Source organism: Carcharhinus amblyrhynchos, chromosome 10, assembly GCF_965287045.1.
Source record: "Carcharhinus amblyrhynchos chromosome 10, sCarAmb.v2.hapA, whole genome shotgun sequence".
Classification (NCBI taxonomy): Eukaryota; Metazoa; Chordata; class Chondrichthyes; order Carcharhiniformes; family Carcharhinidae; genus Carcharhinus; species Carcharhinus amblyrhynchos.
In genome coordinates, this window is record NC_137333.1 from 73,949,554 (window position 1) to 73,977,461 (window position 27,908).

The window sequence follows — 27,908 nt, forward strand, 5'->3', positions numbered from 1 at the left end:
AACACATAAAGCAAGTGTGGAATACAAGGAAAGTAGAAAGAAATGTAAGCAAGGAGAAAGCAGGGCTAAAAGGGGTCACGAAAAGTCATTGGCCAGCAGGATTAAGGAAAATCCCAAAGCTTTTTATGTATACATAAAGAGCAAGAGGGGGAGAAGAGGAGCCAGGGAGAGAGCTGGCCCACTCAAGGACAGGGGAGGGAATCTATGCATGCAGCCAGAGGAAATAGGTGAGGTAAATGAGTACTTTGCGTCAGTGCTTAGTATAGGACTTGGTGAATGATGAGTCTGGGAAAGGATGTGCAGATAGTTTGAGTCACGTTGTGATCAAAAAGGAGGTGGTATTGGGGTTCTTGAGAAACATTAAGACAGACAAGTCCCCAGGGCCTGATGGGATATTCTCCAGAATACTGAGAGAGGCATGGGAAGAAATTGCTGCAGCCTTGAGAGACATCTTTGCATCCTCACTGGCTACAGGGGAGGTCATGATGTGGAGATGCCAGCGTTGGACTGAGGTAAACACAATAAGAAGTTAGGTTAAAGTCCAACAGGTTTATTTGGTAGCAAACGCCACTAGCTTTTGGGGCTCTGCCCCTTCATCAGGTGAATGGGGGAGTTCTGAACTCCCCACCCACCTGAAGGGGCATTTGCTATCAAATAAACCTGTTGGACTTTAACCTGGTGTTGTGAGACTTAATGTAGGGGAGGTCCCAGAGGATTGGAGAATAGCCAATGTTGTTCCTTTGTTAAAGAAAGGTGGCAAGTATAATCCAGGTAATCACAAGCCGGTGAGCCTGGGAGGAAAATTATTGGAGAAGATTCCTGGAGACAGGATTTACTCCCACTTGGTAAGTGGACATATTAGCAAGAGGCTGCAAAGGGGAGGTTGTGTCTCACTAATTTGATCAAGTTTGAGGAGGTGAAGATGATTGATGAGGGTAAGGCAATGGATGTTGTCAACATGGATTTCAGCAAGGTCTTTGACAAGGTCCCTCATGGCAGACCGGTGCAGAAGGTGAAGTCACACTGGATCAGAGGTGAGCTGGCAAGGTAGGCACAGAACTGGTTATATACATAGAAAGACACGGGACACGGTGGACGGTGGACAGAGTACCCTTCGTTGTCCAGTACTTCCCCAGAGCGGAGAAGCTACGACATCTTCTCCAGAGTCTTCAACATATCATTGATGAAGACGAACATCTTGCCAGGGCCATCCCCACACCCCCATTTCTTGCCTTCAGACAACCATGCAACCTCAAACAGACCATCGTTCGCAGCAAACTACCAAGCCTTCAGGAGAACAGTGACCACAATACCACACAACCCTGCCACAGCAATCTCTGGAAGACATGCCAGATCACTGACGTGGATGACATCATTGCACGTGAAAATACCATCCACCAGGTACATGGTACCTACGCTTGCAACTCAGCCAACATTGTCTACCTAATACATTGCAAGAAAGGATGTCCTGAAGCATGGTACATTGGGGAGACCATGCAGACACTTCAACAACGGATGAATGAATATCGCTCGACAATCACTAGGGAAGACTGTTCCCTTCCTGTTGGCGAACACTTCAGTGGTCACGGGCATTCGGCCTCTGACTTTCAGGTAAGCATTCTCCAAGGCGGCCTTCACGACACACGACAGCGCAGAGTCGCTGAGCAGACACTGATAGCCAAGTTCCACACACATGAGGACGGCCTCTACAGGGATCTTGGGTTCATGTCGCACTCTGTAACCCCCATGACTTGCCTGAGTTTGCAAAACCTCACTTACTGTACTGTCTGGAGACAATACAGTAATCTGGGCTTAATGCTCCTTCCACTCACATTGTCGGCCACTTTAAGACTTGAATAGCAGGTTAGGTGTAAAGATTTGCATTCTAATCAGTAATCTGTAAACTGCCTGTGCTTTATATGCTCTGTCTGAGGCCAGAACTCTTCATTCACCTGACGAAGAGGGGAACCTCAAAAGCTTGCGAGTTTACTATCAAATAAAATTGGTTGGACTTAAACCTGGTGCTGTCAGACTTCTTACTGTGTTTACCCCAGTCCAACGCCGGCATCTCCATACCATATGCACGTAGACACAGAACTGGTTATATACACAAATACATATACACACACACACACACACACACACACACACACATATAACTGATTTGGAGGAAAACGTAACTGGTTTGATTAGTAAGTTTGCAGACAACAAAGGTTGGTGGATTTGCAGATAGTGATGAGGACCATCAGAGGATACAGCAGGATATAAATCAATTGGAGACTTGGGCGGAGAGAAGGCAGATGGAGTTTAATCCGGACGAATGTGAGGTAATGCATTTTGAAAGCTCTAATACACTTTGGAAGGTCTAATACTGATAGGAAATGTAAAGTAAATGGCAGAACCCTTAAGAGTATTGATAGGCAGAGGGATCTGAATGTACATGTACACAAGCCATAGAAAGTGGGAATACAGGTGGTGAAGGTGTTCAAGAAGGCATGCTTGCCTTCATCAGCTGGGGCATTGCATTTAAAAATTGGCAAGTCGCCACATTATCAGAAAGATGTGGAGGCTTTGGAGAGGGTACAGAAAAGATTTACTAGGATGTTGTCTGATACAGAGGGCATTAGCTATGAAGAGAGGTTGGAAAAACTTGGTTTGCTCTCACTGAACGACCGAGGTTGAGGGGCAACCTGATAGAAGTCTACAAGATTATGAAAGGCATGGACAGAGTGGATAGTCAGGAGCTTCTTTCCCAGGGTGGAAGAGTCAATTACTAGGGGATTTAAGGTGCAAGGGACAAGGTTTATAGGAGATGTATAAGGCAATTTGTTTTTTTTTCCAAAACAGAGGGTGGTGGGAGCCTGGAACTTGCTACCAGGGGATATAGCAAAAGCAGTTACGATACTGACTTTTCAGAGGCGTCTTGACAAAGAGGGTGGGAATGGAGGGATATGGTCCCTGCAAGGGTAGGGGGTTTTAGTTCAGTCAAGCAGCATGGTCGGTGCAGCCTTGGAAGACCGAAGGGCCTGTTCCTGTACTGTAATTTTCTTTGTTCTTTGAAAGTAACATCAAGATCAAAAAAAATAAGTTTTATGGTTACATAAAGGGGAAGAGGCTGGTCAAGAACAATATTGGCCTACTAAAGAATTAAAGTGAGAATATTGTTAATGACTATGGTCAAATGGCAGACATGTTAAATAATTACTTTGCCTCAGTACTTACAGCAGAAAAGGGAGAAGCTTTCCAAAAGTCCCGAGGAAATTAGTAGTGGTTCGGGGACAGGGATTAACTATAATTCATGCAAGTAAAACATCAATGCTCCAAAAGCTCATGATTACTATTATGATAGGCAAGTATACTTTAAAAGAACAGTAATAGTTAGTTAAAGCCATCCAAAGGGACCTGGCTAAAATATTCTGTCAGTCAATGCAGACTTGATGGGCTAATAGCCTCCTTCCTGCAGACACTGATTCTCAACATTACTCCTCACCAGAGTGATCCTCAAGTTAAATCATCATTGGTCAGCTCTCTCTCAAAGAAGTAAAAAGCCCATGGTCATCTGAGACTGTGGCAACATTTACATATGCTTAGAAAGTATGTGCTTTACAACCAAAGAACTAGAGGTCATACAGGCACTATATAAATGCAAAATAAAGATAATTGTTTCATTCTTTCCTTCTGATGTAAAGACATTTTAAAACAGTCTTAAAGCTTCCATCTTCAGCCTGTGCAATTCAGAAAGTTCAAAATGATAAATGGCCTGCGATTAGGATAGCAGTTAAAATTAACCATTATATTTGAAACTGCTGCATTCCTAACATTGACTCAAAATGATTCCAAGATTCTCTAATCTAAAGAATGTGTTGCATTCTCTGCTTCAGCCTGACCTGAAACAGATGTGTAGTTTGCCAACAAAATGCAACCTCAATCTTATACTGTATACTTTACAGAAATGACAGCATATATACAAAAAGGGTTTCCAGTCATCATGTTGGCAGAGATCAAATACTTTCTATCCAAAGCATTAGTTTCCAATCATTCAGCCATATATACCAATGCTCCTTTCATACTAAAGGAAGGATTTGCCTCATTATTATATAACACTCTTAAAGCAGTACCATGCCATAGGCACATCATACAATAATGGGATACTTCAAAATATATGGAGTTACACAATAGATTCAACTGAATAAATTGATTACATATCTAAATTCCATTATTAAATTTTATACGTATAACTTTAAAAATGAAAAGTGTGCAAAAATCCAAACTGGTCTCAGCAAGAGTTCAGTCCAGATAAATGCATCAATTTCAATAACAGCTTAAAAACAAAATCAGAATTAATACAGTGGGGCTGGGGTCAAACTGTACTGATTGAAAGGAATGAAACAATTGAACCTGTTTTCAGGATCAATGTTTTTACTTACATCAAACTGGACAATATCATTGATTTTTTAAAAACAATTGTTTGGATTAGTGCTGAAAAACTAAATGTTTGGCAATTTTTTAAAAATTATTATTGGAAACACTTTCATCCTTGGTGACAAATCCTGTCCGATGAAGGACAAAGCAGCTTCCTAGAGATTAAAGCCTATTCTTAGCATTTTTGTTTCATTAACTCCTCATCATGTTGCAGTTTGTTGGACTCTCATCCTGGCTGCATCAAATAACGGGAAGGCTCCTTTGTGGGATTCTTGCTTGTTCATTCTCTTTGTGCTCCAGCTAACATCCACAATTTTGACATTGCTACTTTCTCATCAGGGCAAGATCTTCACACACTAATTACATTTCATGAAGGATCCCTTTCCCAGGCCCAAGAATCTGAAATGTATCAGCTCTTTCAAAGTCATAAAGGTTTACAGCATGGAAACAAGCTATTTGGCCTAACTTGTTCATGCCACCCAGTTTTTAACCATTAAGCTAATCCCAATTGCTCACGTTTGGCCTGTTACCCTCTAAACCAATTTTACCCGTGTAACTATCTAAATGCTTTTTAAAAGACAAAATTGTACCCACCTCCATTAACACCTCTGGCAGCTCATTCAAGAACTCACTACCTTTGGGTGAAAAATTGCCCCTCTGGACCCTTTTGTATCTCTTCTCTCTCATGCTAAACCTATGCCCTCTAGTTTTAGATTCCCCCACTTTTGGGAGAAGAGGCTGACTATCTAGCTGATCTATGCGCCTCATTATTTTATAGACCACCATAAAATCATCCCTAAGCCTCCTACGCTTCAGGGAAAAAAATCCCAGTCCACACAGCCTCTCCTTATAACTTAAGCCATCAAATCCCAGTAGCATCCTAATAATTCATACATTATATTCTAGAAGATTCAATCCTTAATGCAAGAAAGAGCACATTTATTTTTGTGATATGAGAAATGGTTCTGTTATCTAGTGAAGATCATTCAATTTCCAAATTGGATATTTTCCAATTATACATCATGGCAACTTAGTTGTATCTTTTGTTTGCATTGCTATTCTATGTGTTATTAACCTATTAAAAAAGAGGCAAGGTAAGGCTATAATTAATTATAAAAAGAACTGACATTCATTCAATGCATTAAAAAATACTGCAGATGAAGAAAATCTGAAATAAGGACAGAAAATGCTGGAAACACTAGCCGGTCTAGTGAGCCAACAGAAAAGAGAAAAGGAGTAGTGGCGGACAATGAAAAAGTCCATTGACCTCGGGTGGCATTTTACAGTTTTGGGACGAGTGAGGCCATAAAATCCCAGCATGTGTATCAGGTCGATGACCTTTCACCAAAAGTTTAAGAAAGAACACAAGCAGGAAAAGGGCAAGTGAGGGAAAGAGGCAGGAGAAAAAAAAAGGGAAGATTTGCAAGAAGGTGAACAGCAGGAGAGATGATGAAAAGGATGATGGTGCAAGGCAAAAATGGATGGTAACGAATAAAGCAGGTTTAAGTGATATTAAAAAGACAGCTGCAATTTAAAAACTAAAGCAAGAAACAAGGACAGAACATGTCAAGGCCTGAAGACTGTAAAATGAATGGGGAAGTGATGAGTTAGTGGCAATGTCACTGAACGAGCAATCCAGGTTCCCAAGATTATGCTGAGGACACAGGTTTAAATTATATTACAGCAACTCGGTCCTGCAACTCCGTTGGCAGGACCAATGGGATGCAGGAGTACAATGTCAAGGGTAGGAGTCTTAGCTGGGTTGAAGAGCAGAAGGATCTTGGGGTCCGAGTCCACAGGATTCTTAAATCGGCCTCGCAGGTGGAGGATGTGGTCAGGAAGGCATATGGTGTACTGGCCTTCATTAATTGAGTTTAGGAGTCTGGAGGTAATGCTGCAACTTTATAAGACCCTTGTCAGACCCCACTTCGAGTACTGTGCGCAGTTCTGGTCACCTCACTACAGGAAGGATGTGGAAGCTATTGAGAGGGTGCAGAGGAGATTTACAAGGATGTTGCCTGGATTGGGAGGCATGCCTTATGAAGATAGGTTGAGGGAGCTAGGTCTCTTCTCCCTGGTGAGACGAAGGTTGAGAGGCGACCTGATAGAGGTATATAAAATGCTGAGAGGAATAGATAGGGTGGGTTCTCGGGGGCTATTTCCCAGGGCTGAAATGGTTGCTACGAGAGGACATAGGTTTAAGGTGCTGGGAAGCAAGTACAGAGGAAATGTTAGGGGAAAGCTTTTCACTCAGAGGGTGGTGAGTGAGTGGAATCGGCTGCCTTCGGTGGTGGTAGAGGCGAACTCACTGGGGTCTTTTAAAAGACTTCTGGATGAGTACATGGGATCTAATGGGATTGGGAGTTACAGATAGTTCTATGGCTTGGTAGGTATAGATGTGATCGGTGCAACTTGTGGGCCAAAGGGCCTGTTTGTGCTGTAGTGTTCTATGTTCTAACTGGTGGAATTTAAATTCAATGATTAAATCTGGAAGTTAAAAAAGCAGATCTCAGTAATCGTGACTACGAAGCCATTGTCGTAAAAGTCAATCTGGTTCACCTATGCCTTTTAGAGAAAGAAATCTACTTTCCTTACCTGGTCTGGCCTACGATGGTAACGTGGTTGACTTTTGACTGCCTTCCAAAATGACCTAGCAAGCCACTCATTTGTATCCAACTGCTACAAAGCCCAAAAGGAATGAAACTCAATAGATAACCCAGCAACAATCTAAGCACGAGGAATGACAATGCCACAGCCAGCCCTGTCAATCCTGCAAAGTCCTCCCTACTAATATCTATGGGGGGCAATTAAAAAGCTAACTGGGAGGAAACGCCACAATATCCCAATCCTTAAAATTGTGCGAGGACCTTACAACAATCTTCAGCTAGAGTCAAGTGGATAATGCATTTCGGCCTCCTCCTAAAATCTCCATCATCACAAATGTCAGTCTTCAGCCAATTCGATTCACACCATGAGAGATTAAAGAAACTACTGGAGGCACTGGATACTGCAAAGGCAATGGATTGTGACAACATTCCGACAATAGCACTGAACTTATACTCCAAAAGTAACCATGCCTCTATCCACGCAGTTCCAGTACAGCTACAACACCTGGCAATGTGGAAAATTGCCCATGTACGTCCTGCCAGAACAAGCAGGACAAATCAATCCAGCAGCAAACTGATGGAAAGTGCTGTCAACAGTGCTATCAAATGCACTTACTCAGCAATAACCTGTTCACTGGTGCTCAGTTTAGACTCTGCCAAGGCCAGACAGCTCCTTATTTCATTACAGATATCATCCAAATGAACTGAACTCCAGAGGTAAGGAGAAAAATGACTGCCCTTGACATCAAGGCATCATTTGATCAAATATAGCATCAAGGAGCCCCAACAAAACTGGAGTCAACAGGAATAAGGGGAAAACACTATTACTTGGAGTGATACCTAACACAAAAGGGAGATGGCTGTGGTTTTTGGAGGTCAATCATCTCTGTCCCAGGATATTGCTGCAGGAAGTCCTCAGGGTAGTGCCCCAGGCCCACCCATTTTAAAAAATAGAAAAAAGTTTAAATGCATAAAGGCAGCATTCAGTCCACTGTGCCTGAGCTGGAGGGAAATTTTAATCCCATTTTAATCCCATTTCCAGCACTGGAAATGATCTATAGTCTTACAGGTTACAGCATCTCAGATACAGATCCAAAGTACTTTTTGAACGAATTACACATTTCAACTTCAACCACCAACTGAGATAGTGAATTCCAGATGCCCACCACCCGCTGCTCTTTAATTACATTGCCTTAGTTATCCTAATCATCCTTCTCCTCAATGAAGAAAGAAACAAAATACTCAGATAACCCAGCCCATATCTTCTGAATCAATCTACAAATAACAATGAAAGGCCATACCTTTTCCTTAGTTACTCTCAATGTATTTCTAAAACATTTTAGGATTTTCTCTGCTTTACCTGCCAATTTTTTTAATCCTCTCTTTGCTTTCCTAATTTTCATTTTTACTTCACCCTGTAGTTTCTATACCCCTCTAGGCTTTTTGTAGTATTAAGCCTTTTAATAATTGACATAAGCTTTCTTTTTCAGCATTATTATGGCCTCTATGCTTCTGGATAACTGAGGGCTCAAGATTTGACAGTACCATTCTGAGGACATGTCTATACTGTGCCTATAAAATGTTGTCTTGGAATGTCTCCCCACTGCTTTGACAGTTTTTCCTTCCAATAGCTGTACCCAATCCACTTGCCAGTTCACATCTTAGATTTGTAAACTTCTCCAATTTAAAACTTTTATTCTTGTTCTTTGTCCTTTTCCACTGATGTTAAATCCCCAAAATCGTCATCCTTCTTCCATCAGGAAAACATATCAAAGTCAGAGATCACGCACCAACCAACTCAAAAACACCTTCTTCCCTGCGCCATCAGACTTTTGAATGGACCTACCTTGCATTAAATTGATCTTTCTCTAAACGCTAGCTATAATGACTGTAACACTACATTCTACACTCTCTCCTTTCCTTCTCTTTTGCTTTGTCTGTATAGTGCATAAGAAAGAATACTTTTCACCATATTTGTGACAATAATGAATCAAATCAAATAAATCAAACCACTGCTACTTCATCTACTTGGCAGCTCCATTTTGTAAGACCAAAGCTAGAATTGCACCCCCCTCTTCATCAATGACCTTCCTTCCATCACAAGGATGCTTGCTGATGATTGCACAATGTTCAGCATCAGTCACGACTCCTCAGATATTGAAATAACCTATGACCATATGGAAGACCTGGACAACATTCAGGTCCAAGCTAAAAAGGGGAGATAAAGTTATTACCACACAAGTGCCAGGCAATGACCATTTTGAACACAAGAGAATCCAAACATCACTCATTGACATCCAACTGCATTACCACCACTGAATTCCCCACTATTAATATCTTAGGGCCTAACAGTGACCCAGAAACTCAATTGGGCCAACCATATAATTACCATGGCTCCACAGCAGGTCAGAGATAGTGAATCTTGGCAAAGAACCCACCTTCTGTCTCCAAAATCTGTCCGTCTATTATGCATAAGTCAGGAGCATGATGGAATACTTTTCACTTACCTGGGCAAGTGCTGTTCCAACAGAAGTAGTTTGACACCATCTGAAACAAGGTAGCCCAATTGATTGGCATCCCATCCACCATTGCACAGTGGCAGCAGTGTGTACCATCTACAAGGTGCACCGCAGTAATTCACTCAGGCTCTTCAACAGTATCTTCCAAACCACAATAATCTGCCACCTAGAAGGAAAAGGGGTAGCAGATGCATGGGAACAGCAAATTCCCTTCCACGCCACAAACTATACAGACTTGGAACCGTGTTGCCATTCCTTCACTGTTGCTGGGTCAAAATCCTTCCTAATAGCAGCACAAAGTGTACCCACACCACCTGGACTCCAGTGGTTTAAAGCAATGATTCACCAGCACCTTCTCAAGAGCAATTATGGATGGGTGATAAATATTGGCCTAGCCATCAACACCCATACCCCTGTGAAAGAATAAAAGATGCCTAATTGAAATAAAGGTTCTCTGCCATCAGCTTCTATTGAGTTCGCTGGAACATTGTTTCTGTGATTCCAGTTGGAAACCAGAGAATAGGATTGTGATAAGTGGAATAACAATGCCCCCTTATATTGTCCTGGAAGTGGACTATAACCAATCAAGCCAAACTCCAGGCATCGGACACTTTGATTTGAAGTGGTCACACTGAAAAGTAGACTTTGTTGAATTTTTGTCTAGTAAATATGTTAGAGGCATCCTGGAGCAACGTTTTGGAAGGGTGGTAATGAAAGCATGCAAGGTCAAAAATCACAGAATTATTACAGCACATAAGGAAGCCATTCAACTTGAAATGTGTGTGCATGCAATACAGCTGGTGCCATTCACCAAATACCTTCTCTGTGTAATAAGAGCATAAGAAATAGGAGCAGGAGTAGGCCATCTAGCCCTTCGAGCCTGCCCCGCCATTCAACAAGATCATGGCTGATCTGAAGTGGATCAGTTCCACTTTCCTGCTTTCTCCCCATAACCCTTAATTCCCTTGTCTCAGAAACCTATCTACCCGTGACTTAAATATATTCAGCGAGGTAGCCTTCACCACTTCAATGGGCAGAGAATTCCAGAGACTCACTACCCTTTGAGTGAAGAAGTTCCTCCTCAGCTTCCCCCCCCCCAACTTATTTTGAGGCTGTGCCCTCTAGTTCTGCTATCCTTTCTAAGCGGGAAGAATCTCTCTACTTCTACTTTATCTATCCCCTTCATTATCTTATACGTCACTATAAGATCCCCCTCAGCCTTCTAAACTCCGAGTACAGACCCAGTCTATTCAATCTCTCATAGGCTAAACCCCTCATCTCCGGTATCAGCCTAGTGAACCTTCTCTGCACTCCCTCCAAGGCCAATATATACTTCCGCAAGTGCGGCAACCAAAACTGCACACAGTACTCCAGCTGCGGCCCAACAGTACCCTGTACAGTTGTAGCAAGACCTCCCTGCTTTTATATTCTATCCCCCTCGCTATAAGGGTCAACATTCCATTCGCCTTCTTGATCACCTGCTGCACCTGCAGATTGAGTTTTTGCGGTTCGTGCACAAGGACCCCCAGGTCCATCTGCACCATAGCATGCTGCAGCTTTTCGTCTTTTAAATAATAATCCCTCCATTATTTCTAACAAAGTGGATAACGTCACATTTGCTAACATTATACTCCATCTGCCAGGTCCTCGCCCACTCACTCAGCCTGTCCAGATCTCTCAAACATTTTCCCTTTTCAGATAGTAATCTAATTCCCTTTTGGATGAGAGGTTACACAACACCAGATTATGGTCCAACAGGTTTATTTGAAATCACAAGCTTTCGAAGCGCTGCTCCTTCACATCTGGGGGCCAGAGCAATGGATTGAGCGTGTCCTTCTCCCTCCCAGGACTATACTTACTTGTACAGCCCCTCCCCCAGTGGGGTCCCTTCACCTGCATCATGTTTTGCAAAAGCAGTTGTAAACCTCGTCAGCGTGATGTCATACTGGTGAGGAAGGAATTCTCAACATAGGTGGGGCAGCCTTTAATTTGATCATTATTTACGGAAATATGGTTCCTGACTTTTCTGGGCAGGAACCTCATTATGTTACCAGCAAGGGGCCTGGAAAGTCAGAAAACTAGATCTCCCTGCCGAGATTCTCATTTTAGCAGTCTTACAAGATTTTTTGATGGCATTGCCATTTTCATCGGCAATAAACACCACAGAAAATCCTGGCCTACAGTTCTGATGAAAGATCATCAATCTGAAATGCGAACTCTGTTTCTTTGCACAAATGCCGCCCAAGAATTTCCAGAATTTTCTCCGTTCATTAAGTGTATATTTTTTAAATCACTGGAGGTAGAGAATAAAATACCAAGGTGCAAGGTAATCTAAAACAAAACAAATGTGTTAAATCTGTTTAGTTCCATCAAGTTAAAATAATAATAGTTGGTGCTGTGGTTTAATGGATCAAATCATGATGATAGGTTTCATAAGTTCCCTTGAGTTCAGAAAGTTGAGGGACTGATCCAATCAAGGCATTTAAAAAAAGCGCATTTGCCAAGTCAGATACAAAGACACCATTATACCTGGTTGGCAATCCAGGGCTTCAGTGGATATTTTTTAAAATTCAAACCAGGCCATTCAGGAGCGAAACTGGGACAAACTGAAGCAATGGTGCTTTTGTGGTAGAGGGAATTAACGTTTATGATGGAAGAGGAGATGCCAGAGAACTAGGATGCTTTGTTCTGGATAGGGTCAAGCTTCTTGAGTGCTGTTGGAGCATTATCCAGATATATGGAACATAAGCTTTCACATTCCTGACTTATGCCTTGTAGATGCTAGACAGCCTTTGGAGTATCAGGAAGCAAGTTACTCATCACAGAATCTGCTCCTGTAACCTGTATTTTATGTGGTCGATTGAGTTAATTTTCTAGGAAATGGTGACCCTAGGCTGCTAATGGCAGAGGATTCAGTTATGCAATGCCATTGAATATCAAGGGAATGTGATTAGAATCCCTTTTAATGAAGGTGGTTATTGCCTAGCATTCGTCTTGTGCAAAGTTAGACAAAGGCATCAAACGACACAGATCAAAAACAAGTGAATCAAATTGAAGTAGAGATCAACTCATAACCTAACAGAATGGCAGAAAAGGCCCGAAGGAGCTATTTGGTACACTCCTATTTTTAAGATCCATTGTGTTTTTAGCTGGTGTCTATCAGTTTAAGTTTACAAAATTTGTGCAACTATATAGAATGTAGTCATCATCACTTTGTTAAAGCCCTAGGTCAAATTGCATACTTTTTAAAAATCTTCTATATTTCAATAAAATCAGTGAACTAAATCCTGAATATGCAAAACATAGTTATTAAAAATCTGAACTTCTAGTAACTTTCAAGGTACCAGATTCTCAAAATATTTATATTGCACTTGTAGATAATTCACCACTCACGAGTTAAAGGAATTTTAAAACAAGTGGGCCGCGTTCTGCAGAATATAACAATGTGATCTAATTTCAGTTCAGCAAATCATTCCGATTAGCAGCTGTATAATGAATTTTATTTTGTTTCAAAATTAAGTACATTTATTTCCATAACATTCCAGGTAACGACAACCAAACGAAACATTTAAACAAATCCACATCTACTTATGGCAGCGGGGACCAAGAAATTTAGCCGTTAATCCTCTAATAAGAAGTGTTTTAGATAATCTGCAATTCTGTTATCTTTATCAGTTTTGATCTGTGGGAGAAATGAATTTTTCAAGCTTCCTCTTCAATTTCCACTCTTTCTTTATCAATTCTAAAATCTGGAAGGGAACACGGGAAAAGAAGTGGACATTCATTTTGTCAAACCTGCTTCACAGTTCAATTAGCTAATGATTGATCTGTACCCCACTCAATTGACCTACAATTGATATACTTGCCGAAGGAAATCTGTTAACATAGTCTTGAAAACTCAAATATATGAGGTTAATCCTCTCAACAGTTAAATCAACTTTTTCTGACACCTTCATATTTGCCATTAAGGGCTATTATACTTGGTCCCCTTTTGATTTAATATTTTGCATGCCATTTATGGACAACTTCCTCAATACCCTGATCTCACACATACACTCAAATTCTCCTTAATGCAAAAGCTACACATGCTTAAATTCCATACAACTTGTATTCAAATCCAGTTTCCTAAGAGAATATTACTGTTCTTGATCCAAACTTTCAAAAAACTTAGGGAGGAAGCTTGAAGCATCTCTGTCCAAATCTGAAACAACATTTTCTCTGCTCTCAACCATCACTAAAGTAATGGAAGGGGGTCATCAACAGTACTATCAAGCAGCACTCTGCTCACTGTCACTCAGTTTGAGTTCTGCCAAGGTTACTCAGCTCCTGACCTCCCTATTTCAAACATGCAAAAAAAAACTGAATTCCATAAACTAGATAAGAAATTGCCCTTGATATCAAGGCAACATCTAACCAAGTATGGCATCAAGGAGCCCAACCAAAACTGGAATCAATGGGAATTGGGGAAAACTCCATCCTTGGAATCATACATTGCCCAAAGGAAGATGGCCGTGACTGTTAAAGGTCATCCACCTCAGTACCAGGACATCATTCATCTTCATCAATGACCTTTTCTCCATTATATGTTCAGCAGTGGGGATGTTTGCTGACAATTGCACAATGTTCAGCACCATTCTCAATTCTCAGACACTGAAGCATTCTGTGCCCATACTCAGAAACACCTGGACAGTGTTCAGACTTGGGCAGATCAGTAACATTTGCGTCATGCATCTCTAACAAAACAGAAGCCAGCCATTTCCACTTGATATTCAAAGGCATTACCATTGTTGAATTCCAACCATCAAACATACTTGGGGTTACCATGGATCAAAAGCTGAATTAGACCAGCCAAACAAATACTGTGGCTATAACAGCAGGCCAAAGGCTGGAAAAATGTGGAAAATAACTCACTTTCATCCTCCCCATAGCCTGCCCGCCATCTACAAAGGCATAGTAAGGAGTGAGTGTGATGGAATATTCACCATTTGCCTGGGTGCCACACTCAGTCAAATGCTGCTTAATGTCAAAGGGAGTCATTCTCACCTAAGAAAGTTTAGCTCTTCTTTCCATGTTTGGTCCAAGGTTGTATTGCAGTAAAGAGTTGATTGGCCCGGATAGAACAGAAAACTTAGCAGCAACAACCAGGTTGTAAATGCCCATTGATGATGCTGCCTCCGATGATCCTTTCTATTACTTTGCTGCAGATCAAAAGTTGGATTTGCTCTGCTTGTTTTTTTTAAACCAGGACATACTTGGGCAATTTTTGATATTGCCAGGCAGAACTATAACTGTACTGCAAAAGCTAGCTCTGGAGCACAAATCTTCAGTACCATTGCCGGAAAGCTGTCAGGATTCACAGCCTTTGCAGTATCCAGTGCCTTCAGCTTTTTTTAAAAAAAAAATCATGTGGAGTGAATCAAATTGGCCAAAGACTGGCACGTGATGCTCAAATTACCACTTTGACTCCCTACATAACGCAACTTTTTTTGTACAAAAAGAAAGGCCTGATTTCTAAATGCGTTGTCAGTTGTGGCCTTTGGCAGCACTTCCACTTCTGAGACACAAGGCTCTGGATGCAAGACTCATTCCAGGATACGAGCACAAAAATTACATTAATGTTCTAGTCCAGTACTAAGGGAACATTGCATGGTTGTAGGTGCCATTTTTCAATAAGAAGTTAAACCGAGGCCCATCTGCCTACTCGATAAGTAAAAAATCCTACAGTGCCAATTTGAAGAGGGGTTAGGGGAGTACTCCCAATGCCCAGGCCAATATTTATCCACAATCAAAATCATATGAGCAGATTATGTGGTCATTATCATGTTGCTATTGGTGGGAGTTGTGTGCGTGCAAATTGACTGCCAAATTTCCTGCCTTGCAACAGTGAACAGAGTTCATGGGCTATAAAGTGTTTTGACAGGCCTGGTGGTTATAAATGGCACTATATAATTGCAAGACATCTTTTGGAAACATCAAAATGCTTTGACTATATAAAACTTTGGTTAACTTCATTTGCTCGTCTCCCAACATCTACGTGATATACATTTCTCTCTCCCTTCCCAACACCCCAATTTTTTTTTTTAATTCATACGTGGGACATGGGCATTCCTGGCTGGCCAGCATTTATTGCCCATCCTTAGTGCTCTTGAGAAAGCAGTGGTGAGCTGCCTTCTAGAATTGCTGCAGTCCATGTGCTGAGGGTTGACCCACATTGCCATTAGGGAGAGAATTTATATATAAAAAGTCAGGGTGGGTGAGTGACTTGGTGGGGAACTTGCAGTGGTGGTCCCATGTATCTGCGGCACTCGTCCTTATAGATGGAAGTGGCCATGGGTTTGGAAGGTGCTAAGGATCTTTGATGAATTGCTGCAGTGCATCTTGAATAGTACACTCTGCTGCTACTGACCGTCAGTGGTGGAGGGAGTGGATGTTTGTAGATGTGGTGCCAAATCAAGCAGGCTGCTTTGTCCTGGATGGTGTCAAGCTTCTTGAGCGTTGTTGGAGTTGCACCCATCTAGGCAACTGGGGAGTATCCATTACACTCCTGACATGCTGAATTGCCTTGATATGTTGAGCTGACTATGGCAAATGTTCTAGTCCAGTCAAGTTTATTATTTTTAAAGCTCATTTATTCTCCTCATTTTTTGTAGACTCACTACAACAGATGTTGAGGGGTATTGATCAGGTAGGTTCTCAGAGGCTTTTTCCCAGGGCTGAAATGGCTGCAACAAGAGGACACAGGTTTAGGTACAGAGGAGATGTCGGGGTAAGTTTTTCACTCAGAGGGTGGTGGGTGCGTGGAATCGGCTGCCAGCGGTGATGGTGAAGGCAGATTTGATAAGGTCATTTAAGAGACTTCTGGATGAGTACACAGGACTTAGTAGGATTGAGGGTTATAGGTAAGCCTAGTAGGTAGAGATACGTTCGGTGCAACTTGTGGGACGAAGGGCCTGTTTGTGCTGTAGTTTTTCTACGTTCTACATTCTAACAGCTGACATGCAGATATTGTTTGGTTGATTGCAAAGTAACTTTGCTTCAGAGTCACAAAATAGCTTTATACTGTTCTGAAACAGCTTACAGTCACTCCCATTATGCTTACTAAGAGAAAGCAACATCAATAAATCAATATCTCCCACTCAGTACACAGGAAGTTGTGACTGCATTCCATCCAGTATTCAAAACATTATACAGAAGCCCATGTGGAAACACCCACTTACATAGCACAGCCACTGTCTAATTAATATACTCAACCATTCAAGCAAGATAAATAAACTGAAAGCCCGGGTCAAATTTAATCTCAAAAATAATTACAGCAGCCTAAAGTAAATTTAAATGAGCACAGTCAGCAGATTAAATTAACAATTTTTAAGGTAATTCACACTTTTCATTTTTAGCTTCCTGTGAATTGTGAAAATTGCTCAGATTTTGTTTTCTTCCAACCCCATTAATTTTGTCAATGGATTTCTCACACACAAATGTCTTTAGAAATGATCTTCTTGGAAAAGCATCAGGACATCAAGGAATGAGTAAACAGGCTGTACCCTAATGAATCATGGATGCCCTACAGTGCAGAAGGAGGCCATTCAGCCTATCAAGTCTGCAATGATTCTCTGACAAATTTTCTTACTAAGATTTTTTCCCCTGCCCCATCCCTGTAATCCTACACATTTATTGTAGCTAATCCATCTAACCTACACATCTTTGGATCAAAGGGGCAATTAAGCACGGCCAATCCACGTATTCTGCACATCTTTGGATAGTGGGAAGAAACCAGAGCACCTGGAGGAAATCCATGCACACGGAGAAAATGTCAGTCTCCCAAGGCCTGAATTGGATCCTGGTCCCTGGTTCTGCAAGGCAGCCGTGCTAACCATTGTGCCGCCATGCCGCCCTTATGTCATTTATGGCTCTTATGTCACAAATGACATTAACAAATGCAAATTATCCATCCTCATCCTGCCAGCAATCTTTGACATGGCTGACCACGTTGCTCTCTTCCAAATCTTCTTCACTACAGTCCAGTTGCACGGAACAGCTTGCACTTGCTTCCATTCTTATCTAACTAATCATACCCAGAATATCACTTACAATGGCTTCTTTCCTGCTCCTATAGATGTCAATCTCTAGGGTCCTTGGTTCCCTCCTATTTTTCATATACATGCTGTCCCTAGGTAACAATCTGAAAGCAATTAATTTTTTTTTCAAATCAGTGAGCAGACAACACCTCACGTGCTAAAAGCTTTCAGATTGGATATCCAGTTTATTTATTAGTGTCACAGGTAAGCATACATTAACACTGCAAAGATGTTGTTAAAATCCCCTAGTTGCCACACTCTGGCATCTGTTCAGGTACACTGACGTGCAATTTAGCATGGCCAATGCATCCAACCAGCATGTCTTACAGACTTTGGAAGGAAACCGGAGCACTCGGAGGAAACCTACACAGGCATGGGGAGAACGTGCAAACTTCACACTGAGTGACCCAAGCCAGGGATTGAACCTCGATCCCTGGTGCTGTGAGGCAGCAGTGCTAAACAATATACCATCCACAACATACAATATGGGATGAACATAAATTTCCTCCAATTAATGAGGGTATGACAATGTGGGAAAACTTCATATTGGGGTTAAACAATACACTAAGATTCTCAGTCTGGGAAGTTACCAGGAAGAGGGATGGAGCCTGTGGCAGAGGAATGGAGTTTGGAGTCCTGCCAATAATTTCCCCTTTAAGACGACGTAGGGGTCAGGCGGGACCGAAAAGTCCCACCCATTGTCATTTTGTGGTTTATGGCAATGATTAATATTTGAAAGAAAAGTGAATGATCTCAGGATATCCAAGTGCATTTCACAAGCAATATGTTGTTTCTAAAGTGCATCCATAGTTGTTATATAGTTAAATACAAGAAGATACAGGATAATAACAAGAGCCACTCAGAGCAGGAAAGCCTCAATTCCATTTCCAGTTTGTGTTCAGCAAGCCCATCACAGCTGGCGTGCTGCAATCAATTTCAGTAACATCCAAGTAAAGGCAGGATCAAGTTAATTCCTGAAGGCTCCAAACTCAAAACAGCCTGCTAACACTATTATCCCAACTCAGATGTGATGACTTATCAATAGCACGGGAAAAAAATGACTTGTAACGAATAGCCCCTTACGCCACCTCAACAACCAATGCACTTTGCAATTAATAATGTATTTAAGTGTAGTCACTGTAATAATGCCAAAAAAATTAGCAACAAGATTCATGCACAGCAGGTTCCCACAAACTGCAACATGAGGTTAGTCAGATAATGCTTTTGCGATGTTGATTTAGGGATAAATATTGACAAAAGATACCTGGGAGAACTCCCCTGCTCTTCTTCAAAGTAGTGCCACGAGATCTTTTCTATCCACCTGAGAAAATAGGTTAGGCCTTGGCTTAATGTTGTACGTGAAAGCCAGCACCTCCAGCACATCCTTAGTGCTGCATAGGATTGGCTTGGATTTTGTGCTGAAGTCTCTGGAATGAGTCCTGAAGTTCTGATTTAGAGGCAAGAGTACTACCAACTGAGCCATAACTGACACTAAGACACTAGGAGAGAATAAAGTGGAGATAACTAATCATATAATAGTGTGCCAAGTTATTTGCATCTATAAAGAAAATAAAAGAAAGTCAATGTACAGTTTGTGCCAGGCCAAAGGAAAGTAAAATGGAATCTTGTGTCTTTAATGCAGTGTTCATATTTCACAAACGCATCAGATAAAAGTTTTCAAGAAGCCACCTTCATGAATCTTCCTTTCAAACAGGCCCACTGCCAAATGTCATCACAACTTAAAATTGACATGAATCTTGTCTTATTGTCCCATGATTCAGTTCTTGTGCAGTAGCTATGTTTAGATATGCTGGACCTTTAAATATAAATCAGTTTAATAGCTCTCATTAAGCACGCAATAGTATTTTCTCCTCAGTATAGATACATTGCAAGCAGTTCTAACTAGCTTTCCAGACAGGTCATGTAGTTCATTTTGCTGGTTAATACAGTAGAGAGGGAACTGGTGCAGGTGGACATGTGTCATAGGCCAGATGACTAAAGTGCTTTATTGTCTGTTGGTGCTGGTTCTGCTATAACAGGGGATGATGGCAATTGCATTAAAGTCTGCACCATATGAACCTACCACAGAGCTATTTGATTGCAGGGCATTACTGTGTACTACTACCAACTGGTCATGGCCATGTGTGGTCAAATCCTGACCATTCGACTTGGAATTAGAGGGCTGAGTCTATGGCGTGTGTTGATGATGCATTTTGCTTTCCGATCTGCATTACTGGAGGGCTTTGTTCAGGTTGGTTTTAAGCTTAGGCTGCAACAGAGCCTTGGCAGTAAGAATCATGGTTCAGGTGCACTGGAAAAAAAAAGGTTGTTGTGCAGATAAGGGCAGGCCCCATCATGATAGATTTTGCAGGCTGAGTGCAGCATAGAAGTCTGTGCAATCTCATACACATTTCTCAAGAAAGTGTTTGGCTGACCAAACTACCCAGTCTGCCAAACCGTTTGGCTGTGGATATAGTGGGGACTGCTCATGATATGATCAAAGTCACTTATGCATACAAAGATGTGAAATTCAGCAAACACAAATTGGCAAGTGTTGCTCGTCATGAGTCTTTGTGGGATGCTGTGTCATCTTCAGCTTGAAGATTACTGTTTTACTCATCACATTTGGCAAGTAGTAGAGTTCAAACTACCCAGATTATTTTTTCCTACAACCACCTTGCTGAAACCATTCTATGGCCTTGTACAGGAGTTATGACACCCAGTGCCAAGAGCCATTGCAACATATTCATAACTGTGTTTCATGGCTACTGGCACTCTTCACAGAATACAGATTGTTGGTAATACTAAAATCATTTAATCTCATGTGGCATACAACTGATAGCTTCAACTGTACCATCATTGGTAAACTGTCTCCATACGCTATCAACCATTCGCTATTGTACTTGGAGTTGTACAGCATGCATTTCTGGACCAAGTTGAATGAGCCCTAATAATGGTTTCATGTTGTGGTCAACTATGTGGAAATTGAAATTTCCCTGTATGAGGATTGCTACACCTTCAGTGCAGATTGTGTGTCTGCCATAAGCCACAAGGGACTTCTGGGTGCTGGGGTGTGGTGCTGCAAACTGTAACCTTTGGCTGGATAGTATATTATCCTTCACTCCAATGTCAATCTAATTGTGTGTCACTGTTGAGTGGTAACAATCTCACTCTTTCCTGTGACATTGTCAACACTGTAATGATGGAATGTTCTTGGAGAGGTTCCATAGCTTCAGAGTTTGGTTGAACTCCAATTCAGTCACCTTATTAATACTTCTATCCCTGGCTATGCTGCTGATGTGGTCACCAGGCAAAAATCACCAAGCAAGAGCGTTCTCTTGCTGTTGGGGAACGATTCAGTGGTCACAGGCATTCGGCCTCTGATCTTCAAGTAAGCATTCTCCGAGGCGGCCTTCACGACACACAACAATGCAGAATCGCTGAGCAGAGACTGATAGCCAAGTTCCACACACGAGGACGGCCTCAACCGAGATCTTGGGTTCATGTCACACTATCTGTAACCCCCACGACTTGCCTGGGCTTGCAAAATCTCACTAACTGTCCTGGCTGGAGACAACCCTCTCTCCACTCACACTGTATGTATCTTTAAGACTTGATTACCTGTAAAGACTCGCATTCCAACCATTGTTTTTGTAAATTAAGTTTGTGTCTTTATATGCCTTGCCTGTGAACAGAGCTTTCACTCACCTGATGAAGGAGCAGTGCTCCAGAAGCTAGTGCTACCAAATAAACCAGTTGGACTTTAACCTGGTGTTATGAGACTTCTTACCATGCTGTTGATGACAGAGGTTTGTTGTGGTTTGGATCTGCAGCATTTATCAAAGTGGTTCCATTTACTGTTTTGTTTTGCCAAATGCAAAACAAGCTGTTCTGTTTGGTGGGTGCTAGTTGCTGCAGTTAGAGCAGGCCACCCATTGCAAATATCTTAAATCTCTGCTTCTCTTAACATACAGATGTTGATGGCTGCTTTTAAGTCTTTTTCTCACAGCAGCTGTTTGCGGATTAAATCACTATAGATTCCACAACTACTTAATCCCTGATTAGGTCTTCAGTGAGAGTTCCACACACACTTCTTTGCCAAAATCTTTAGGGTAGCTGTGTAAGATTGTATTGACTCATCTGCACTTTGGTTCGTTGAATTGAATGCATGTCTGTCAAGAATTATGCTTTTTATGGGAGATAATTGTTCTTGAATTGTTTCCAGATTGTGGGGTCTTTTTCCTCCATCTGGGAGGACAAAAAAAACTTCATTTTTCTAATGATCTCAAGGCCCGCAAGGGTTAATAGGGTATAAGCCTGTACCTTTAACTCAAAGTGCAGCATCACAGTAAATACACCACTCTATCTTGAGCATTTCCCAGCTATCTGCAATATTTTCAGACAAGTGGGTCAACATGGTGAAGTCCTTGCACTATACTGTCAACTTCTGACATCATGTAGAATGTTATGGGTTTCTTAAAGTTGCCAACATCAAGGACTGCTAACAGAGATAGTTTATTTCTAAATTCGATAGCTCTGTACAATACTGGTGCTCTGCCTGCATTCTGAGAATAACACCTGCACTCCTGTCACATGACCTCTTATATGGCTGTATCATCATGTTCTCACATGAACACTCAGTCTACAATAGTAATGAAGTATACATTCACCCCACATATCTCAGTTTCCGTACAATACTCAGGAAAATAAGTTCAGACTGGTTATTATAATTAGCTTCAAAATGCATCACTTCCTCTAAAATGAGCAGTTTTTCTAATCTAATTGTAAAATGTATTTCATACCACCACCAAAAGCCAACTCATCATAGATTGCATTGTTTTATTCCCTGTTTTTAAACACAAATTTGGCAGTATGGATTGAGAATCAGTTTCACCTCAAAAATCCTTAGCTCAAACAACAACAAAAAGGCAACAGCACTGAATTCTCAACTGAAAGAAAAATCTTTTTATTTGTGAATGGAAAAGGCAGAAAGAAGGTTCATACTCTGGAATAACAGCAGGGAAAGCTTATGTCATGTAATAACATAGCAACCAGTCTGTTTTAGAATGCTTGTTTGCAACGATGGGCAAATAGCTATGGTGATGCATCTTCAAAAAAAAATCCTCAGTGTTAGGTTCAAGAAAGCCAGCTGGTGAAGGAGTTTTGGAGCCCATCTTTACTCATTCATATGATGAGTGATCTGCTCAGACATTGAGTTCTGTGTCAGTCTCTGTTCATGATTGAAGCTCTGAAGGCAAGATCTTTTAAGCAAAAAAAATGATCAAGAGAACCTCAGAAGCATACCCTATATTAAGTGGTAAATATCAAAAGGTTTGTCCAGGATGAAACCTTAAGGAGGAAGGATTGGGGATGATCGGGGTGGCCGAGACTCAAACTGGTAAAGAAAAACTTAAAACTGATCTTAGAAACTTATTCACACAAAAAGGGAACCACACTTGGAATAGCTTCCAGATTACATTAAAGATAAAAACCCTGGAATCATTTAAATTACAGCTGGAAGCAGTAATGGGGAACTGCAGACTTTCTGGATGAATGAGTTAAGATGGCCTTCGCCAACCACATTGATCTTATAATTATAAGGAAAGATGAGCTTTTGAAACATAATAGCTCTTTTCACACATTAAAGAGGTAGGCATAGCTAACAATAATGAGCACTCACTACATTTTATTTTTAATTGGAAAAACAAGATGAAGACATTAAAAAAAGGTGACAGACACAACATACATGCAGTTCAAGTTATGCAACATTTTGCATGTTCCATCGAAACTAACATGAAAATTCCATTATGACCAAGTTCAATTAAAACAACTATTGATGCAACTTAGTATTTACTTGGTTAATGCACTCATCACAACTAAGCAACACATATAATAAATGAGACAACTCCAAAGGCAGCTTCTTTCCACACACATCACTCAGGCATTTGTCAGTTACACCATCTGTTACTGATAGCGGTTTCTTCATGACATGAGCTTTTAAAAAAAAGCAGATCCCTTCTGGTTATAATAGCGCTGGTAAATTTTGTACCAAACAAGAACTAAGACAATTTTAAGTCCTTAGCTTAGTATATACATTTATGCTTCAGTATTAGGTAGAGAAAAAAAACATTTCCTTGAATGCCATTAATCAACTAGGAACCTGTCATTCATACAGCAGCCGCCTTACAAGTCACTTTAGGGCAACTAAACACAAGCTATAAAGGCACAATATCAGAAACATAAGATTTAAACAATTAATTCTGAATACTGATAAAAGTGGAAAAATAGGTTGCAATTATTGCTATCTTTATAGGCTATTTTTCTCTTAACTAGACACTTTTCATTCGGGTCTCAAGATTACTTTCAGAAACTTAGCTCCTACATCCTTAGGGGTGTATCCATTTGCTTTGTAATCAGATTAAAATATTGTAGCATGTTCAGCGTAAAACACGTGTTAAAATTATTTCATCTGCTTGTTCCTTCAATTAATCCTTCTCATTTTGAAAGCAGAAAAATAGCTCTATACCCAAATAAAAGCAAAGTACTGAGATGCTGAAGTTCTAAAATAAAAGCAAAGTGCTGGAAAAAATGTTGGCAGCATCTGTGGAAAGCATAACAGAGTTAAAGTTGAATTGATTTCAACTATTCCGAGGAAACAACACTGTACTCAACTCTGTTTGGATTTAAATGGCCAACAAGTGCAAAAGCAAAATACTGTGGATACTGAAAATCTGAAACAAGAAACGGAAAATGTTAAAATATTCAGGAGGTCAGACAGCATCTGTGGAGAAAGAAACAGTTAACATTTCTGGTCAACAACCTTTCACCAGAACTTTCAGACCCTTCATCAAAGAATAGGCTCTCATGATCAAACAGCAACAAAATGAGCAATTAGAGGCAATAATGTTACATTTTTACAAGTTAGGATTTTTTGACCCTTGTAGAAAGTAATTTATGACTGAGCTAAAATTTTGCTTTGACAGTTCTCTTTTCCTTTTTTCAACCAGAGGTTATGTAGTTTAATAGATTCACTTCAGAAGTTCCAAATAAACAGTTCTCTCTCACATAGAATGTATAGAAACAACTAGTCCATGACAGAATTTATATGCCAAAATACCATACTCTATTCAAGTCTTCTCATCCTACCTCATTCCCCAAATGACTTTTGCCTCATGTACCCATCAAGCTCCCTTTAAAATGTAAATGTGACCTTCTTCAACTACCCCATCCTGAATAGATTTGATTTCCTACATGACCATCACATGACACAGAAGGAAGGTTGTCAGCAAGGATTTGCTTCAACTACCATTTTCACATTCTGCACACACAGAACAACTTCCTCTTAAATTACTTAATTGATCGATTAGTGGCCATCTAATAATTACGTCCCTTTGTTCAAGATTAAGCTAGAAGTGTAAATGGTTTATTCAAGCTCCTTACAATTTTAAAGGCTCTCATCAGATGTTCTCACATTTCCAAATAAGGAAAAGCAGCCTGTTCAACCTCTCCTGGTGTGTCTTCTCAATTCTGGTAAATCTGTTTTGCACTGTACTTCAATATCCATTTTTATAGTACACAAACCACAAATATGTTAAGTACTTCAAGTGTGGTTTATATATTCAACATTACCTCAGTTTGTTTGCATTTCAGTCCTCCAGCCACGAATCCCTCTTTTGCATGATTTTAACTGTGTTGTTACATTTAGTAGATGGATTTTATGCACATGTATTCCCAGACCTTCTCCACTTAATTTAGTTCCTTATTTTTGAATGAATAAGTCACCTCCTTATTCTGCCTCACAAAATAAACCATCTCATTTGTTTCTTTCAACCCTTTTACACCATGACAGAACTGAAGAAACCAATACCAAGCTAAACGTTAAAACAAAAATGCTTCACCTTTTTGCTTCACTTTTCTTGAATTCAGTACTTACTAGCAAAATAACACCTAGCATCAAATGAAATTTGTTTCACTTATTACTATGTGACCAATTCAAAAGCTTTGATGAAACTATATTGTACTTTTCTTTGAAGGTGTTGCTGAACACAATTGAATGAAATTGTGTTACGAGAAAGAGAGGTATGTCTTAAGTTAATGTTTATAAGCATCAAATCTGTAACGTTCTTTTGTTTGTGCACTTTTGTAGCATTTGCTCTCTTTCTCGTTGTTGTTTACTTGGTCTACGAATGATACTTTTTTCTCATTTGATGTTTCTGGACTATTACAGCTGGAAAATTTGACTTCCATAAGAAAATTAAAAGAGGGCAATAGCATGAAAAGTGTTATAAAGTGTTTAGCATCATTCACAACTCCTCAGACACTGAAGTAATTCATCTCGAAATGCAGCAAGACCTGGATAATATCCAAGCTTAGGCTGACAAGTGGCAAGTAGCATTCATGCCACACAAATGCCAGGCGATGATCATTTCCAACAAGAGGATCTAACCATCATCCTTTCACATCCAATGACATTACCACTGTATCTATCACTTTCAACATCCTGGTGTTACTATCAACCAGAAACTGAACTGGAATAGCCATATAAATACTGTGGCTATCAGCAGGTCAAAGGCTAGGAATCCTGTAGCAAATAACTCACCTCCTGACTCCCGCAAGCCTGTCCACCATCTACAAGGCACAAGTCAGGATTGTGATGGAATATTCATCACTTATCTGGATGAGTGCAGCTCCACACCCAAGAGGTTATATACTATCCAGCCCAAAGCAGGCTGCTTGATTGCTACCCCTTCCACAAATATACAATCCCCTCCACCACTGAAACAATGGCAGCCATGTGTACCATCTACAAATCTGCAGGAACTCACCAAGGTTCCTTAGGCAGAACCTTCCCAACTCACAATCACTACCATCTAGAAGGTCAAGCAAATCAGATACCTGGGAACACTACCACCTAGAGGTACACCTCCAAGTCACTCACCATTTTGATCTGGAAATATATCAGAGTTCCTTCACTGTCACTGGGTCAAAATCCTGGAATTCCAACCCTAACAGCAGCAGGGACTGAAGAGGTTCAAGAAGACAGCTCACCACCACCTCTGAGGAAACTAGGGATAAGCAATAACTGATTATTTTTTAAATTGCACCTTCTATCATACCCTGCAACCAGAGATGTGTTTTTATCCAACCATCTTTATTATGGAAGCATTGCACCAAGTAAAGGAAAATGACCATGTTATTCTTAGCTTGTAATTCCAGAGCAGAATTACTTCATCATTCAAATCTGTATCATTATGCCAAAAGTAATATTTTCCCCAAAAATTAGGGGTCACTTGCAACACCATTACTGCACAAAATGCATTAAAAATGGCTTTACAAAGCAAACAATAAAACAAGGGTTGATTGTCCACTGCAACTTTGGCAGAAAAATCCACAGAATCTGTGGAGAACTGGTGTTAACACCAAGGTTATAGATGATTATCAGGAGAACCTCAGTGGAAATTCAACATCAGTATCTCTAAAAGTGCTGCATATAACGGTCAAACCATATGCTGTTCTGTTATACCAAATTATAGAATCAGATGAATTGTTCCTAATACAAGCTAAATCTTAATAAATTACTTGACCTAACCACAAGCTCTAATTGATGGTGTAGTCTCAAACAAACGTAAACTAACAATCCCGGGTGGGATTGTGGTTGGTGCAATCTCAATAGGCTGAACGGCCTCATTCTGCAATGTAGGATTCTAAGAAACTTAAGATTTTAAATTCAATAACACACAAGGTAATGAAAGTGTAAACAGATATAATCCCTACAATACAGGAGGCCATTCAACCCACAGAGCATAATCTCACCCGGGCCCTATCCCCATAGCCCCACGTATTTACTTTGCTAATCCCCCGACACAAAGGGGCAATTTAAGCATGGCCAATCAACCTAACCCACACATTTTCAGAGTGTGGGAGGAAACTAGAGCACCCAGAGGAAACCCACACAGAGAATGTGCAAACTCCACACAGACCCAAGGCCATAACTGAACCCAGGTCTCTGGTGCTGTGAGGCAGCAGTGCTAACCAACATGCCAGAGTAACAACAGATAAAGATTGTATCTTGGATTTTCAAACAATAATTAAAACAATAAAAGAAAACTGAAACTTCCAAAATAAAGTATTTACATAGCAGTTACAGAACAGAAACAAGCTCTTCAGCCCAGTGTAGTCCACCGCTGCAGTTTCAGTCACTTCGATGTATTGTGACAACTAAATTATTTAGCAGGATAGCTCACTTCACTTGTAATCATCGTACAAAGACAGCTCACCACCAGCTG

General features: G+C 40.7%; 1 protein-coding gene across 4 annotated transcripts in view; it reads right to left on the reverse strand.

The window, feature by feature from the left end:
- Positions 1-27,908, reverse strand: part of LOC145349065 (spermatogenesis-associated protein 13-like) — a 288,754-nt gene that overhangs the window by 224,766 nt on the left and 36,080 nt on the right. The window lies entirely within an intron of this gene.